Genomic DNA, 14,490 nt, shown 5'->3' with positions numbered 1-14,490 from the left:
GTGTGATGTGAGATGTGTTATCCATGTGTGGTTGTGCTTGTTTAGTGTGCCTCATTGTGTGTCCTTGCAAGTACTCTCGCAAATGCGATCCGTGTGTTTTGTGAGAAACATGTGCTCTTGCTGTGTCTGGTGTGTGCCCCGTGACTGTTGGGTTGTTACATTTTGTGCTTTGTGTGTGCGTGCATTGCGTGTGCGTGCCCGTGTTTCTGTATGCGTGCGGGGGTGTCTGCGTGCGGTGGTGTGCGGGGAGTGCAGCGGGTGAAATGTGTGCTACGTGCGTTTATCGTAGGTTGTGTGTTTCACGTGTAGTTTTGTATGTGTCGTGTGTGTTTTGCGTGTTTGATTGCGATACGTGTTTGACTGTGTTTGAAAGGTGTGTATAACTGTTCGTTATGTGTGTCAGGGGAGATGTGTTATCTGTATGTTTCTTTGCTTGTGTCGTGTGCCTCATTGTCTTTGTGGTGTGTACATGGTTAACTGCGGTTTGTGAGAATTGCGTGCCTTCATGTTTCTGTGGCGTCTGTGGTGTATGTTGTTTCATATCCCGTGCTGTTTGCGTGTTGCGTTTTCCTGTGATTTCCATGTCTGAGTTTGTGGGTGTTTACTGGTGTTTCTTGTGGTTATTCCTTGCGTGTGTGCTGCGTGTGGCTTTATGTGTGGTATGTAGTGGTTGTGTCAGTCTGTGTGTTGTGCTGTCAATGCAGGGTGTTGTGTGTGTTATGAGTTGTGATGTTTATTTAATTGGTGTGTGCTGTTTGTGTGTGTTGTGTGATGTATGGGTTCTCTGATCCGTGTACTATTTTGTGTGTTGTGGTAATGTCTTGGTGTGTTTCTTCTAATGTGTGTGTGTGTGGTGTGTGCGATGTTTATGCTGTGCACCTTCTCTGTGATACGTTTTGTGTTTGTTGGGTTTTGTGTTATGTGTGAACTGCAGTGCTTGCCTTCTGCGCATACGGTAGGGCGTGTCTCGTGGTGTTTGTTGTGTGATGGTGTGTGTATTCTGTGCTGTGTTCCATTTTGTGTGCTGTGTTGTTTTGTGTTTTCTGCTGTGAGGTCTGTGATCTGTTGGTTTAATGTGCGTGGCGGAGTTTATGTGGTCGTGTGTGTGTTTCCTGTGTGTAGTGAGGGTTATGTGTGTGTGACGTGTGCAGTTTGGGTACTTTGTTGTGTGCGGTGTATGTTCTGTGTGTATTTCTCTGTGGAGTGCTGTGTGACTGGTGCGTTTGTGGGTGGGTCTGTGTTGGGTGTTGTGTGCTTGGAATGTGTCTTTGTGTGTTGTGTGTTTGGCGTCCTTTGTGTAGCGTGTTGTGTTCGTGGTTGGGACTGTTATGTGGTCTGTGAGTGGGTTTCTTTTCCATGTTTAGTGTGGTGTTACCGCACGTGTGTTTCACGATGTGCAACGTACTGTGTTCTCAGTTGCGTGTGTGCTGTGTGTCTGTCTTCTTATCTGTTTTGCGAATTGTGCGTGTGTTGTGTCATCTGTGTGCTGTACGTGTTGTGTGGGGTATTAATTGTGTGCTGTGTCGTATGCTTTGAATGTATGTTGTGTACTTTGCATTGTGCCATCTGTGAGGCCCTGTGTGACGTATGCTTTCGCGTGTGTTTTGTGTGGGGTGTGTAGTGTGCGAAATGCGTGTTACATAAATTCGGGGTTCTTTTTGTTGGGGATTGTGTGTGGTTTGCACGTGTTGTATCCGTGGGGTGCGTTCTGCATGTGTGATCGTGATTTCTGTGTGGCTTGTGTTTGACAGTTTGTGTGTGTGGTTGGCTGTTTGAGTAATGCGTGAAATTTGTGCTGTGTGTGCTGTGGTGTGGTCATGCTTGGCCAGTGAGCCCCACTGTGTGTGTCTGTGCTTACTCGGGGAACCGTGGTTCATGTGTCTTGTGTGCAGTTATGTTCTCGGTGTGTGTGGGGTTTGATGCTTAGGGTGATGTGCTGTTTGTGCGTTGAGAGACTTCTGCATTCAAGCACACTGAAGACGGACGGCCTCTCGTGCTTGTCCGTTTTCTCCACAGGTTTGCAACCCTCCGGGAGGGCCCTGTTTCCTGAGGGCGCTAGGAGAGGGCGCAAGGAGCCCCCTCAAGCCCTTTAGTGGCAATGCCCTGATGATGCCTTTGCAGTAAAGAGTCAGACACTGCTGCAGGAGAGAGCCTTATGCCAGACCTTGCTGGGGAAACAGTCCACCGTGCACTGAGGGGACCCTCCGTGGGAGAATACTAGGTTGCTTTCGCCTTGCGTGCAATTTGCTCCTCCGTGATATGGGAAACAGTAAACACTGTAGTAGAAGGCGGTCTTCTCTGTACGCCCTGTGCTATCTCAAAGACGTCAGTGGGCTTCGAATAGGCCTTAGCACTAGCCACACGGGAAGTTGCAGAACAAGAGGCTCTGAAATAACAGCAGGGGACGCAAGTCAGCGTTGGATTCAGCTTACGTGGGTGAAAGAAAGCAGTGCAGGATGCCCCATTCAGGGAATCATTGACACCGTTGCAGTGGACGCTGAAACTGAGCCTGCAATGTGCTTTCCGTGTCTGCCCTGTGTGCCTGCACTCTAAGCACCTGAGTGAGGTCTGCTGTGTAAAGCTCTCTTCTGCTGAGCGGCAGATGCTCGCTTGTGTGGCCATTAACATGAGGCCTTCCTTGCTGAGGGTGCCTGGCTGTCAGAAAACATGCCCGCATACAGAGAATTTGGCTTGGAAGTTTAAAAAAGTCGCTTTTCTCTGCTACTTCCTGGCTGCTGCAGAGAGGCCCAGGTTGGTCTGTGGGGTATGCACACCGGTCTACCGTGCCACAGTCTGAGCTTTGAAAACGAAGTGTACATTGGCTTCAGTCCCCCAGCATCATGTCAGCAAGAGGTGTGTGCAAGCTTCTCCAAGGCCTGGTGGCCGATGGGCCCTAAGCCTCAGAGCTGTCGGCGCTGAGGCTGTCTCCGTCCAAGTGATTGGCTCCTCAGACATATCCAGACTGACAGCTAAACACTGCTGTGGCAAGGTGAGCTTCTTACATACAGTTGTGCTCCCAGACACAAGGACACTGTGAAGAGGTCTTCCGCCCAGCCTCAGGGGAAGAGGCAGAGCAAGTCGCTTTCTGCACAGCATTGGATGCAGGACGCATGGGCGTTCTGTTCAACAGGCGAAAAGCAGGCAGCACCAGGAGCCTCTGTCAGGGAAGCTCCTCTTTATGGCTAGTGAGGCTTAATTCAAACCGGCAATGGAAATTGTCCTGGGGTAGGTAACTGAGCTCTAACTTCACGACCTGACACTTCCAGTGACACTCTCCTCACTCGTACAGAGTGAAATGGCCAAACGTAGGTGTGCGTGGTGTCCTCTCTGAATGCACCTTAAGTCCAAGAGATACGGGTGCTGCGAATAGGACTTGCAACTAGGTTTAAGGGAAGGTGCTGTTGGGACTCCTTCAGCTGATCATCCTGTCATCAGAACAAAGCTCTTCTCTGGGCCAGAACTCCATCAAGCTGAACTAACCGTGTGCAGCACAGCTCTCTCTTTGCGATCTGCAGGGGGGAAAGAATCCTTTGCTAGGATTCTAAAGCTAAACTGCTTAAGGGCAGTCCTAAGACTTCTGCATTCAAGCACACTGAGGAAGAAAGTCTTTCGTTTTTGGCTGTTTTCTCCACAGGAGGTCCTTGTTTCCTGGGGGTGCTAGAAGGGGATGCACAGAAGTGGAGCGTCCCGGTGAGTAACAGCAATGCCATGAAGATGCCTTAGTAGTAAAGTGTCAAACACTGTGCAGAAGAGCCTTCTGCCAAACTCTGCTGGGGAAACCATCCACCGTGCACTGAGGAGACCCTCCCTGAGAGAATACTACGCTGATTTCCCCTTGCATGCAACTTGCTCCTATGTGAAATAGAAAACTTAGTGAACATTGCCCTAGAAGGCTGTACACTTGATCTCTTTGGTGTTTTTCGGGTTTGTTTGCTGTTTGCGTAGTGTGCTGTATGTGTTGTTGGCATGTATGGTAGTGAGGGACTTGTGCTGCTCCTTGGTGATCCGGTGTGTGTACTCTGTGGTGGTCCGCTGTGCGTGCCGTTGGTCTCGTGTGTTTTGCGTTGTGTTGTCCATGGTCTGTGGATGCCGCTTATTTACCGTGTGTTGCGTGTTGTCCGTGTTGTGTGTACTTAGTACGTGTAATGTGTGTAGTGTACGTTCCTTACTGCTTGTTGAGTACACCGTTCTCTGTATTTCTCACTGTGTGGTGTGTGATGTGTGATGCTGGTATTTGTGAGTCGTGTTGTGTGGGTTGAGCGGTTCTTTGTGCATTGTATATTTTGCTTTTTCTGATGAGTTATCTGTTGGCGGCTGTCTATGTTGTTTGTTTGGTGTGTGGCTCTCCCAGTCTAATGTTTACTGTGAAATGTGTCTGGTCTTCTGTTGTCTGTCGTGCTACGTACTGTGTTCTGAGTTTTGTGGGTGCTGTCTATACACTTTCTGGGTGTTACATACCGGGTAGACGTTGGGTGGTCTGTGTAATTTGCGCATCGCGTGTGATGTTGATTTAGCCTTGTGTCAGACGTGTTGTGTGCATGTGTTTGTTGTGTGTGTGTGTGTGTGTGTGTGTGTGTGTGTGTGCGTTCTGGTTCGCGCTGCCTGCGTGTGGGTCTGTGTGTGCTCTGTACTGTATGCTTGTGGTTGTGTGTGTTGTGCGTTACAGGTGTGGTGCATGTGTTTTCGTCAGTTGTGTGTGGATTTGTATGTGTTGTGTCAGTTTTGTGTGTGTGGGGTTGTGATTTCTGTGTTGTGTCCGAGGGTTGTGTTTGAGTGGCTGTGCGTGTGTGTGGTGGTTACGTGTGTGATGTGAGATGTGTTATCCATGTGTGGTTGTGCTTGTTTAGTGTGCCTCATTGTGTGTCCTTGCAAGTACTCTCGCAAATGCGATCCGTGTGTTTTGTGAGAAACATGTGCTCTTGCTGTGTCTGGTGTGTGCCCCGTGACTGTTGGGTTGTTACATTTTGTGCTTTGTGTGTGCGTGCATTGCGTGTGCGTGCCCGTGTTTCTGTATGCGTGCGGGGGTGTCTGCGTGCGGTGGTGTGCGGGGAGTGCAGCGGGTGAAATGTGTGCTACGTGCGTTTATCGTAGGTTGTGTGTTTCACGTGTAGTTTTGTATGTGTCGTGTGTTTTGCGTGTTTGATTGCGATACGTGTTTGACTGTGTTTGAAAGGTGTGTATAACTGTTCGTTATGTGTGTCAGGGGAGATGTGTTATCTGTATGTTTCTTTGCTTGTGTCGTGTGCCTCATTGTCTTTGTGGTGTGTACATGGTTAACTGCGGTTTGTGAGAATTGCGTGCCTTCATGTTTCTGTGGCGTCTGTGGTGTATGTTGTTTCATATCCCGTGCTGTTTGCGTGTTGCGTTTTCCTGTGATTTCCATGTCTGAGTTTGTGGGTGTTTACTGGTGTTTCTTGTGGTTATTCCTTGCGTGTGTGTTGCGTGTGGCTTTATGTGTGGTATGTAGTGGTTGTGTCAGTCTGTGTGTTGTGCTGTCAATGCAGGGTGTTGTGTGTGTTATGAGTTGTGATGTTTATTTAATTGGTGTGTGCTGTTTGTGTGTGTTGTGTGATGTATGGGTTCTCTGATCCGTGTACTATTTTGTGTGTTGTGGTAATGTCTTGGTGTGTTTCTTCTAATGTGTGTGTGTGTGGTGTGTGCGATGTTTATGCTGTGCACCTTCTCTGTGATACGTTTTGTGTTTGTTGGGTTTTGTGTTATGTGTGAACTGCAGTGCTTGCCTTCTGCGCATACGGTAGGGCATGTCTCGTGGTGTTTGTTGTGTGATGGTGTGTGTATTCTGTGCTGTGTTCCATTTTGTGTGCTGTGTTGTTTTGTGTTTTCTGCTGTGAGGTCTGTGATCTGTTGGTTTAATGTGCGTGGCGGAGTTTATGTGGTCGTGTGTGTGTTTCCTGTGTGTCGTGAGGGTTATGTGTGTGTGACGTGTGCAGTTTGGGTACTTTGTTGTGTGCGGTGTATGTTCTGTGTGTATTTCTCTGTGGAGTGCTGTGTGACTGGTGCGTTTGTGGGTGGGTCTGTGTTGGGTGTTGTGTGCTTGGAATGTGTCTTTGTGTGTTGTGTGTTTGGCGTCTTTTGTGTAGCGTGTTGTGTTCGTGGTTGGGACTGTTATGTGGTCTGTGAGTGGGTTTCTTTTCCATTTTTAGTGTGGTGTTACCGCACGTGTGTTTCACGATGTGCAACGTACTGTGTTCTCAGTTGCGTGTGTGCTGTGTGTCTGTCTTCTTATCTGTTTTGCGAATTGTGCGTGTGTTGTGTCATCTGTGTGCTGTACGTGTTGTGTGGGGTATTAATTGTGTGCTGTGTCGTATGCTTTGAATGTATGTTGTGTACTTTGCATTGTGCCATCTGTGAGGCCCTGTGTGACGTATGCTTTCGCGTGTGTTTTGTGTGGGGTGTGTAGTGTGCGAAATGCGTGTTTCATAAATTCGGGGTTCTTTTTGTTGGGGATTGTGTGTGGTTTGCACGTGTTGTATCCGTGGGGTGCGTTCTGCATGTGTGATCGTGATTTCTGTGTGGCTTGTGTTTGACAGTTTGTGTGTGTGGTTGGCTGTTTGAGTAATGCGTGAAATTTGTGCTGTGTGTGCTGTGGTGTGGTCATGCTTGGCCAGTGAGCCCCACTGTGTGTGTCTGTGCTTACTCGGGGAACCGTGGTTCATGTGTCTTGTGTGCAGTTATGTTCTCGGTGTGTGTGGGGTTTGATGCTTAGGGTGATGTGCTGTTTGTGCGTTGAGAGACTTCTGCATTCAAGCACACTGAAGACGGACGGCCTCTCGTGCTTGTCCGTTTTCTCCACAGGTTTGCAACCCTCCGGGAGGGCCCTGTTTCCTGAGGGCGCTAGGAGAGGGCGCAAGGAGCCCCCTCAAGCCCTTTAGTGGCAATGCCCTGATGATGCCTTTGCAGTAAAGAGTCAGACACTGCTGCAGGAGAGAGCCTTATGCCAGACCTTGCTGGGGAAACAGTCCACCGTGCACTGAGGGGACCCTCCGTGGGAGAATACTAGGTTGCTTTCGCCTTGCGTGCAATTTGCTCCTCCGTGATATGGGAAACAGTAAACACTGTAGTAGAAGGCGGTCTTCTCTGTACGCCCTGTGCTATCTCAAAGACGTCAGTGGGCTTCGAATAGGCCTTCGCACTAGCCACACGGGAAGTTGCAGAACAAGAGGCTCTGAAATAACAGCAGTGGACGCAAGTCAGCGTTGGATTCAGCTTACGTGGGTGAAAGAAAGCAGTGCAGGATGCCCCATTCAGGGAATCATTGACACCGTTGCAGTGGACGCTGAAACTGAGCCTGCAATGTGCTTTCCGTGTCTGCCCTGTGTGCCTGCACTCTAAGCACCTGAGTGAGGTCTGCTGTGTAGAGCTCTCTTCTGCTGAGCGGCAGATGCTCGCTTGTGTGGCCATTAACATGAGGCCTTCCTTGCTGAGGGTGCCTGGCTGTCAGAAAACATGCCCGCATACAGCGAATTTGGCTTGGAAGTTTAAAAAAGTCGCTTTTCTCTGCTACTTCCTGGCTGCTGCAGAGAGGCCCAGGTTGGTCTGTGGGGTATGCACACCGGTCTACCGTGCCACAGTCTGAGCTTTGAAAACGAAGTGTACATTGGCTTCAGTCCCCCAGCATCATGTCAGCAAGAGGTGTGTGCAAGCTTCTCCAAGGCCTGGTGGCCGATGGGCCCTAAGCCTCAGAGCTGTCGGCGCTGAGGCTGTCTCCGTCCAAGTGATTGGCTCCTCAGACATATCCAGACTGACAGCTAAACACTGCTGTGGCAAGGTGAGCTTCTTACATACAGTTGTGCTCCCAGACACAAGGACACTGTGAAGAGGTCTTCCGCCCAGCCTCAGGGGAAGAGGCAGAGCAAGTCGCTTTCTGCACAGCATTGGATGCAGGACGCATGGGCGTTCTGTTCAACAGGCGAAAAGCAGGCAGCACCAGGAGCCTCTGTCAGGGAAGCTCCTCTTTATGGCTAGTGAGGCTTAATTCAAACCGGCAATGGAAATTGTCCTGGGGTAGGTAACTGAGCTCTAACTTCACGACCTGACACTTCCAGTGACACTCTCCTCACTCGTACAGAGTGAAATGGCCAAACGTAGGTGTGCGTGGTGTCCTCTCTGAATGCACCTTAAGTCCAAGAGATACGGGTGCTGCGAATAGGACTTGCAACTAGGTTTAAGGGAAGGTGCTGTTGGGACTCCTTCAGCTGATCATCCTGTCATCAGAACAAAGCTCTTCTCTGGGCCAGAACTCCATCAAGCTGAACTAACCGTGTGCAGCACAGCTCTCTCTTTGCGATCTGCAGGGGGGAAAGAATCCTTTGCTAGGATTCTAAAGCTAAACTGCTTAAGGGCAGTCCTAAGACTTCTGCATTCAAGCACACTGAGGAAGAAAGTCTTTCGTTTTTGGCTGTTTTCTCCACAGGAGGTCCTTGTTTCCTGGGGGTGCTAGAAGGGGATGCACAGAAGTGGAGCGTCCCGGTGAGTAACAGCAATGCCATGAAGATGCCTTAGTAGTAAAGTGTCAAACACTGTGCAGAAGAGCCTTCTGCCAAACTCTGCTGGGGAAACCATCCACCGTGCACTGAGGAGACCCTCCCTGAGAGAATACTACGCTGATTTCCCCTTGCATGCAACTTGCTCCTATGTGAAATAGAAAACTTAGTGAACATTGCCCTAGAAGGCTGTACACTTGATCTCTTTGGTGTTTTTCGGGTTTGTTTGCTGTTTGCGTAGTGTGCTGTATGTGTTGTTGGCATGTATGGTAGTGAGGGACTTGTGCTGCTCCTTGGTGATCCGGTGTGTGTACTCTGTGGTGGTCCGCTGTGCGTGCCGTTGGTCTCGTGTGTTTTGCGTTGTGTTGTCCATGGTCTGTGGATGCCGCTTATTTACCGTGTGTTGCGTGTTGTCCGTGTTGTGTGTACTTAGTACGTGTAATGTGTGTAGTGTACGTTCCTTACTGCTTGTTGAGTACACCGTTCTCTGTATTTCTCACTGTGTGGTGTGTGATGTGTGATGCTGGTATTTGTGAGTCGTGTTGTGTGGGTTGAGCGGTTCTTTGTGCATTGTATATTTTGCTTTTTCTGATGAGTTATCTGTTGGCGGCTGTCTATGTTGTTTGTTTGGTGTGTGGCTCTCCCAGTCTAATGTTTACTGTGAAATGTGTCTGGTCTTCTGTTGTCTGTCGTGCTACGTACTGTGTTCTGAGTTTTGTGGGTGCTGTCTATACACTTTCTGGGTGTTACATACCGGGTAGACGTTGGGTGGTCTGTGTAATTTGCGCATCGCGTGTGATGTTGATTTAGCCTTGTGTCAGACGTGTTGTGTGCATGTGTTTGTTGTGTGTGTGTGTGTGTGTGTGTGTGTGTGTGTGTGCGTTCTGGTTCGCGCTGCCTGCGTGTGGGTCTGTGTGTGCTCTGTACTGTATGCTTGTGGTTGTGTGTGTTGTGCGTTACAGGTGTGGTGCATGTGTTTTCGTCAGTTGTGTGTGGATTTGTATGTGTTGTGTCAGTTTTGTGTGTGTGGGGTTGTGATTTCTGTGTTGTGTCCGAGGGTTGTGTTTGAGTGGCTGTGCGTGTGTGTGGTGGTTACGTGTGTGATGTGAGATGTGTTGTCCATGTGTGGTTGTGCTTGTTTAGTGTGCCTCATTGTGTGTCCTTGCAAGTACTCTCGCAAATGCGATCCGTGTGTTTTGTGAGAAACATGTGCTCTTGCTGTGTCTGGTGTGTGCCCCGTGACTGTTGGGTTGTTACATTTTGTGCTTTGTGTGTGCGTGCATTGCGTGTGCGTGCCCGTGTTTCTGTATGCGTGCGGGGGTGTCTGCGTGCGGTGGTGTGCGGGGAGTGCAGCGGGTGAAATGTGTGCTACGTGCGTTTATCGTAGGTTGTGTGTTTCACGTGTAGTTTTGTATGTGTCGTGTGTTTTGCGTGTTTGATTGCGATACGTGTTTGACTGTGTTTGAAAGGTGTGTATAACTGTTCGTTATGTGTGTCAGGGGAGATGTGTTATCTGTATGTTTCTTTGCTTGTGTCGTGTGCCTCATTGTCTTTGTGGTGTGTACATGGTTAACTGCGGTTTGTGAGAATTGCGTGCCTTCATGTTTCTGTGGCGTCTGTGGTGTATGTTGTTTCATATCCCGTGCTGTTTGCGTGTTGCGTTTTCCTGTGATTTCCATGTCTGAGTTTGTGGGTGTTTACTGGTGTTTCTTGTGGTTATTCCTTGCGTGTGTGTTGCGTGTGGCTTTATGTGTGGTATGTAGTGGTTGTGTCAGTCTGTGTGTTGTGCTGTCAATGCAGGGTGTTGTGTGTGTTATGAGTTGTGATGTTTATTTAATTGGTGTGTGCTGTTTGTGTGTGTTGTGTGATGTATGGGTTCTCTGATCCGTGTACTATTTTGTGTGTTGTGGTAATGTCTTGGTGTGTTTCTTCTAATGTGTGTGTGTGTGGTGTGTGCGATGTTTATGCTGTGCACCTTCTCTGTGATACGTTTTGTGTTTGTTGGGTTTTGTGTTATGTGTGAACTGCAGTGCTTGCCTTCTGCGCATACGGTAGGGCGTGTCTCGTGGTGTTTGTTGTGTGATGGTGTGTGTATTCTGTGCTGTGTTCCATTTTGTGTGCTGTGTTGTTTTGTGTTTTCTGCTGTGAGGTCTGTGATCTGTTGGTTTAATGTGCGTGGCGGAGTTTATGTGGTCGTGTGTGTGTTTCCTGTGTGTCGTGAGGGTTATGTGTGTGTGACGTGTGCAGTTTGGGTACTTTGTTGTGTGCGGTGTATGTTCTGTGTGTATTTCTCTGTGGAGTGCTGTGTGACTGGTGCGTTTGTGGGTGGGTCTGTGTTGGGTGTTGTGTGCTTGGAATGTGTCTTTGTGTGTTGTGTGTTTGGCGTCTTTTGTGTAGCGTGTTGTGTTCGTGGTTGGGACTGTTATGTGGTCTGTGAGTGGGTTTCTTTTCCATTTTTAGTGTGGTGTTACCGCACGTGTGTTTCACGATGTGCAACGTACTGTGTTCTCAGTTGCGTGTGTGCTGTGTGTCTGTCTTCTTATCTGTTTTGCGAATTGTGCGTGTGTTGTGTCATCTGTGTGCTGTACGTGTTGTGTGGGGTATTAATTGTGTGCTGTGTCGTATGCTTTGAATGTATGTTGTGTACTTTGCATTGTGCCATCTGTGAGGCCCTGTGTGACGTATGCTTTCGCGTGTGTTTTGTGTGGGGTGTGTAGTGTGCGAAATGCGTGTTTCATAAATTCGGGGTTCTTTTTGTTGGGGATTGTGTGTGGTTTGCACGTGTTGTATCCGTGGGGTGCGTTCTGCATGTGTGATCGTGATTTCTGTGTGGCTTGTGTTTGACAGTTTGTGTGTGTGGTTGGCTGTTTGAGTAATGCGTGAAATTTGTGCTGTGTGTGCTGTGGTGTGGTCATGCTTGGCCAGTGAGCCCCACTGTGTGTGTCTGTGCTTACTCGGGGAACCGTGGTTCATGTGTCTTGTGTGCAGTTATGTTCTCGGTGTGTGTGGGGTTTGATGCTTAGGGTGATGTGCTGTTTGTGCGTTGAGAGACTTCTGCATTCAAGCACACTGAAGACGGACGGCCTCTCGTGCTTGTCCGTTTTCTCCACAGGTTTGCAACCCTCCGGGAGGGCCCTGTTTCCTGAGGGCGCTAGGAGAGGGCGCAAGGAGCCCCCTCAAGCCCTTTAGTGGCAATGCCCTGATGATGCCTTTGCAGTAAAGAGTCAGACACTGCTGCAGGAGAGAGCCTTATGCCAGACCTTGCTGGGGAAACAGTCCACCGTGCACTGAGGGGACCCTCCGTGGGAGAATACTAGGTTGCTTTCGCCTTGCGTGCAATTTGCTCCTCCGTGATATGGGAAACAGTAAACACTGTAGTAGAAGGCGGTCTTCTCTGTACGCCCTGTGCTATCTCAAAGACGTCAGTGGGCTTCGAATAGGCCTTCGCACTAGCCACACGGGAAGTTGCAGAACAAGAGGCTCTGAAATAACAGCAGTGGACGCAAGTCAGCGTTGGATTCAGCTTACGTGGGTGAAAGAAAGCAGTGCAGGATGCCCCATTCAGGGAATCATTGACACCGTTGCAGTGGACGCTGAAACTGAGCCTGCAATGTGCTTTCCGTGTCTGCCCTGTGTGCCTGCACTCTAAGCACCTGAGTGAGGTCTGCTGTGTAGAGCTCTCTTCTGCTGAGCGGCAGATGCTCGCTTGTGTGGCCATTAACATGAGGCCTTCCTTGCTGAGGGTGCCTGGCTGTCAGAAAACATGCCCGCATACAGCGAATTTGGCTTGGAAGTTTAAAAAAGTCGCTTTTCTCTGCTACTTCCTGGCTGCTGCAGAGAGGCCCAGGTTGGTCTGTGGGGTATGCACACCGGTCTACCGTGCCACAGTCTGAGCTTTGAAAACGAAGTGTACATTGGCTTCAGTCCCCCAGCATCATGTCAGCAAGAGGTGTGTGCAAGCTTCTCCAAGGCCTGGTGGCCGATGGGCCCTAAGCCTCAGAGCTGTCGGCGCTGAGGCTGTCTCCGTCCAAGTGATTGGCTCCTCAGACATATCCAGACTGACAGCTAAACACTGCTGTGGCAAGGTGAGCTTCTTACATACAGTTGTGCTCCCAGACACAAGGACACTGTGAAGAGGTCTTCCGCCCAGCCTCAGGGGAAGAGGCAGAGCAAGTCGCTTTCTGCACAGCATTGGATGCAGGACGCATGGGCGTTCTGTTCAACAGGCGAAAAGCAGGCAGCACCAGGAGCCTCTGTCAGGGAAGCTCCTCTTTATGGCTAGTGAGGCTTAATTCAAACCGGCAATGGAAATTGTCCTGGGGTAGGTAACTGAGCTCTAACTTCACGACCTGACACTTCCAGTGACACTCTCCTCACTCGTACAGAGTGAAATGGCCAAACGTAGGTGTGCGTGGTGTCCTCTCTGAATGCACCTTAAGTCCAAGAGATACGGGTGCTGCGAATAGGACTTGCAACTAGGTTTAAGGGAAGGTGCTGTTGGGACTCCTTCAGCTGATCATCCTGTCATCAGAACAAAGCTCTTCTCTGGGCCAGAACTCCATCAAGCTGAACTAACCGTGTGCAGCACAGCTCTCTCTTTGCGATCTGCAGGGGGGAAAGAATCCTTTGCTAGGATTCTAAAGCTAAACTGCTTAAGGGCAGTCCTAAGACTTCTGCATTCAAGCACACTGAGGAAGAAAGTCTTTCGTTTTTGGCTGTTTTCTCCACAGGAGGTCCTTGTTTCCTGGGGGTGCTAGAAGGGGATGCACAGAAGTGGAGCGTCCCGGTGAGTAACAGCAATGCCATGAAGATGCCTTAGTAGTAAAGTGTCAAACACTGTGCAGAAGAGCCTTCTGCCAAACTCTGCTGGGGAAACCATCCACCGTGCACTGAGGAGACCCTCCCTGAGAGAATACTACGCTGATTTCCCCTTGCATGCAACTTGCTCCTATGTGAAATAGAAAACTTAGTGAACATTGCCCTAGAAGGCTGTACACTTGATCTCTTTGGTGTTTTTCGGGTTTGTTTGCTGTGTGCGTAGTGTGCTGTATGTGTTGTTGGCATGTATGGTAGTGAGGGACTTGTGCTGCTTCTTGGTGATCCGGTGTGTGTACTCTGTGGTGGTCCGCTGTGCGTGCCGTTGGTCTCGTGTGTTTTGCGTTGTGTTGTCCATGGTCTGTGGATGCCGCTTATTTACCGTGTGTTGCGTGTTGTCCGTGTTGTGTGTACTTAGTACGTGTAATGTGTGTAGTGTACGTTCCTTACTGCTTGTTGAGTACACCGTTCTCTGTATTTCTCACTGTGTGGTGTGTGATGTGTGATGCTGGTATTTGTGAGTCGTGTTGTGTGGGTTGAGCGGTTCTTTGTGCATTGTATATTTTGCTTTTTCTGATGAGTTATCTGTTGGCGGCTGTCTATGTTGTTTGTTTGGTGTGTGGCTCTCCCAGTCTAATGTTTACTGTGAAATGTGTCTGGTCTTCTGTTGTCTGTCGTGCTACGTACTGTGTTCTGAGTTTTGTGGGTGCTGTCTATACACTTTCTGGGTGTTACATACCGGGTAGACGTTGGGTGGTCTGTGTAATTTGCGCATCGCGTGTGATGTTGATTTAGCCTTGTGTCAGACGTGTTGTGTGCATGTGTTTGTTTTGTGTGTGTGTGTGTGTGTGTGTGTGTGTGTGTGCGCGTTCTGGTTCGCGCTGCCTGCGTGTGGGTCTGTGTGTGCTCTGTACTGTATGCTTGTGGTTGTGTGTGTTGTGCGTTACAGGTGTGGTGCATGTGTTTTCGTCAGTTGTGTGTGGATTTGTATGTGTTGTGTCAGTTTTGTGTGTGTGGGGTTGTGATTTCTGTGTTGTGTCCGAGGGTTGTGTTTGAGTGGCTGTGCGTGTGTGTGGTGGTTACGTGTGTGATGTGAGATGTGTTGTCCATGTGTGGTTGTGCTTGTTTAGTGTGCCTCATTGTGTGTCCTTGCAAGTACTCTCGCAAATGC

The sequence above is a fragment of the Manis javanica genome, chromosome 9 (genome assembly GCF_040802235.1).
Source record: "Manis javanica isolate MJ-LG chromosome 9, MJ_LKY, whole genome shotgun sequence".
NCBI lineage: Eukaryota > Metazoa > Chordata > Mammalia > Pholidota > Manidae > Manis > Manis javanica.
This window is presented reverse-complemented; position numbering follows the sequence as displayed.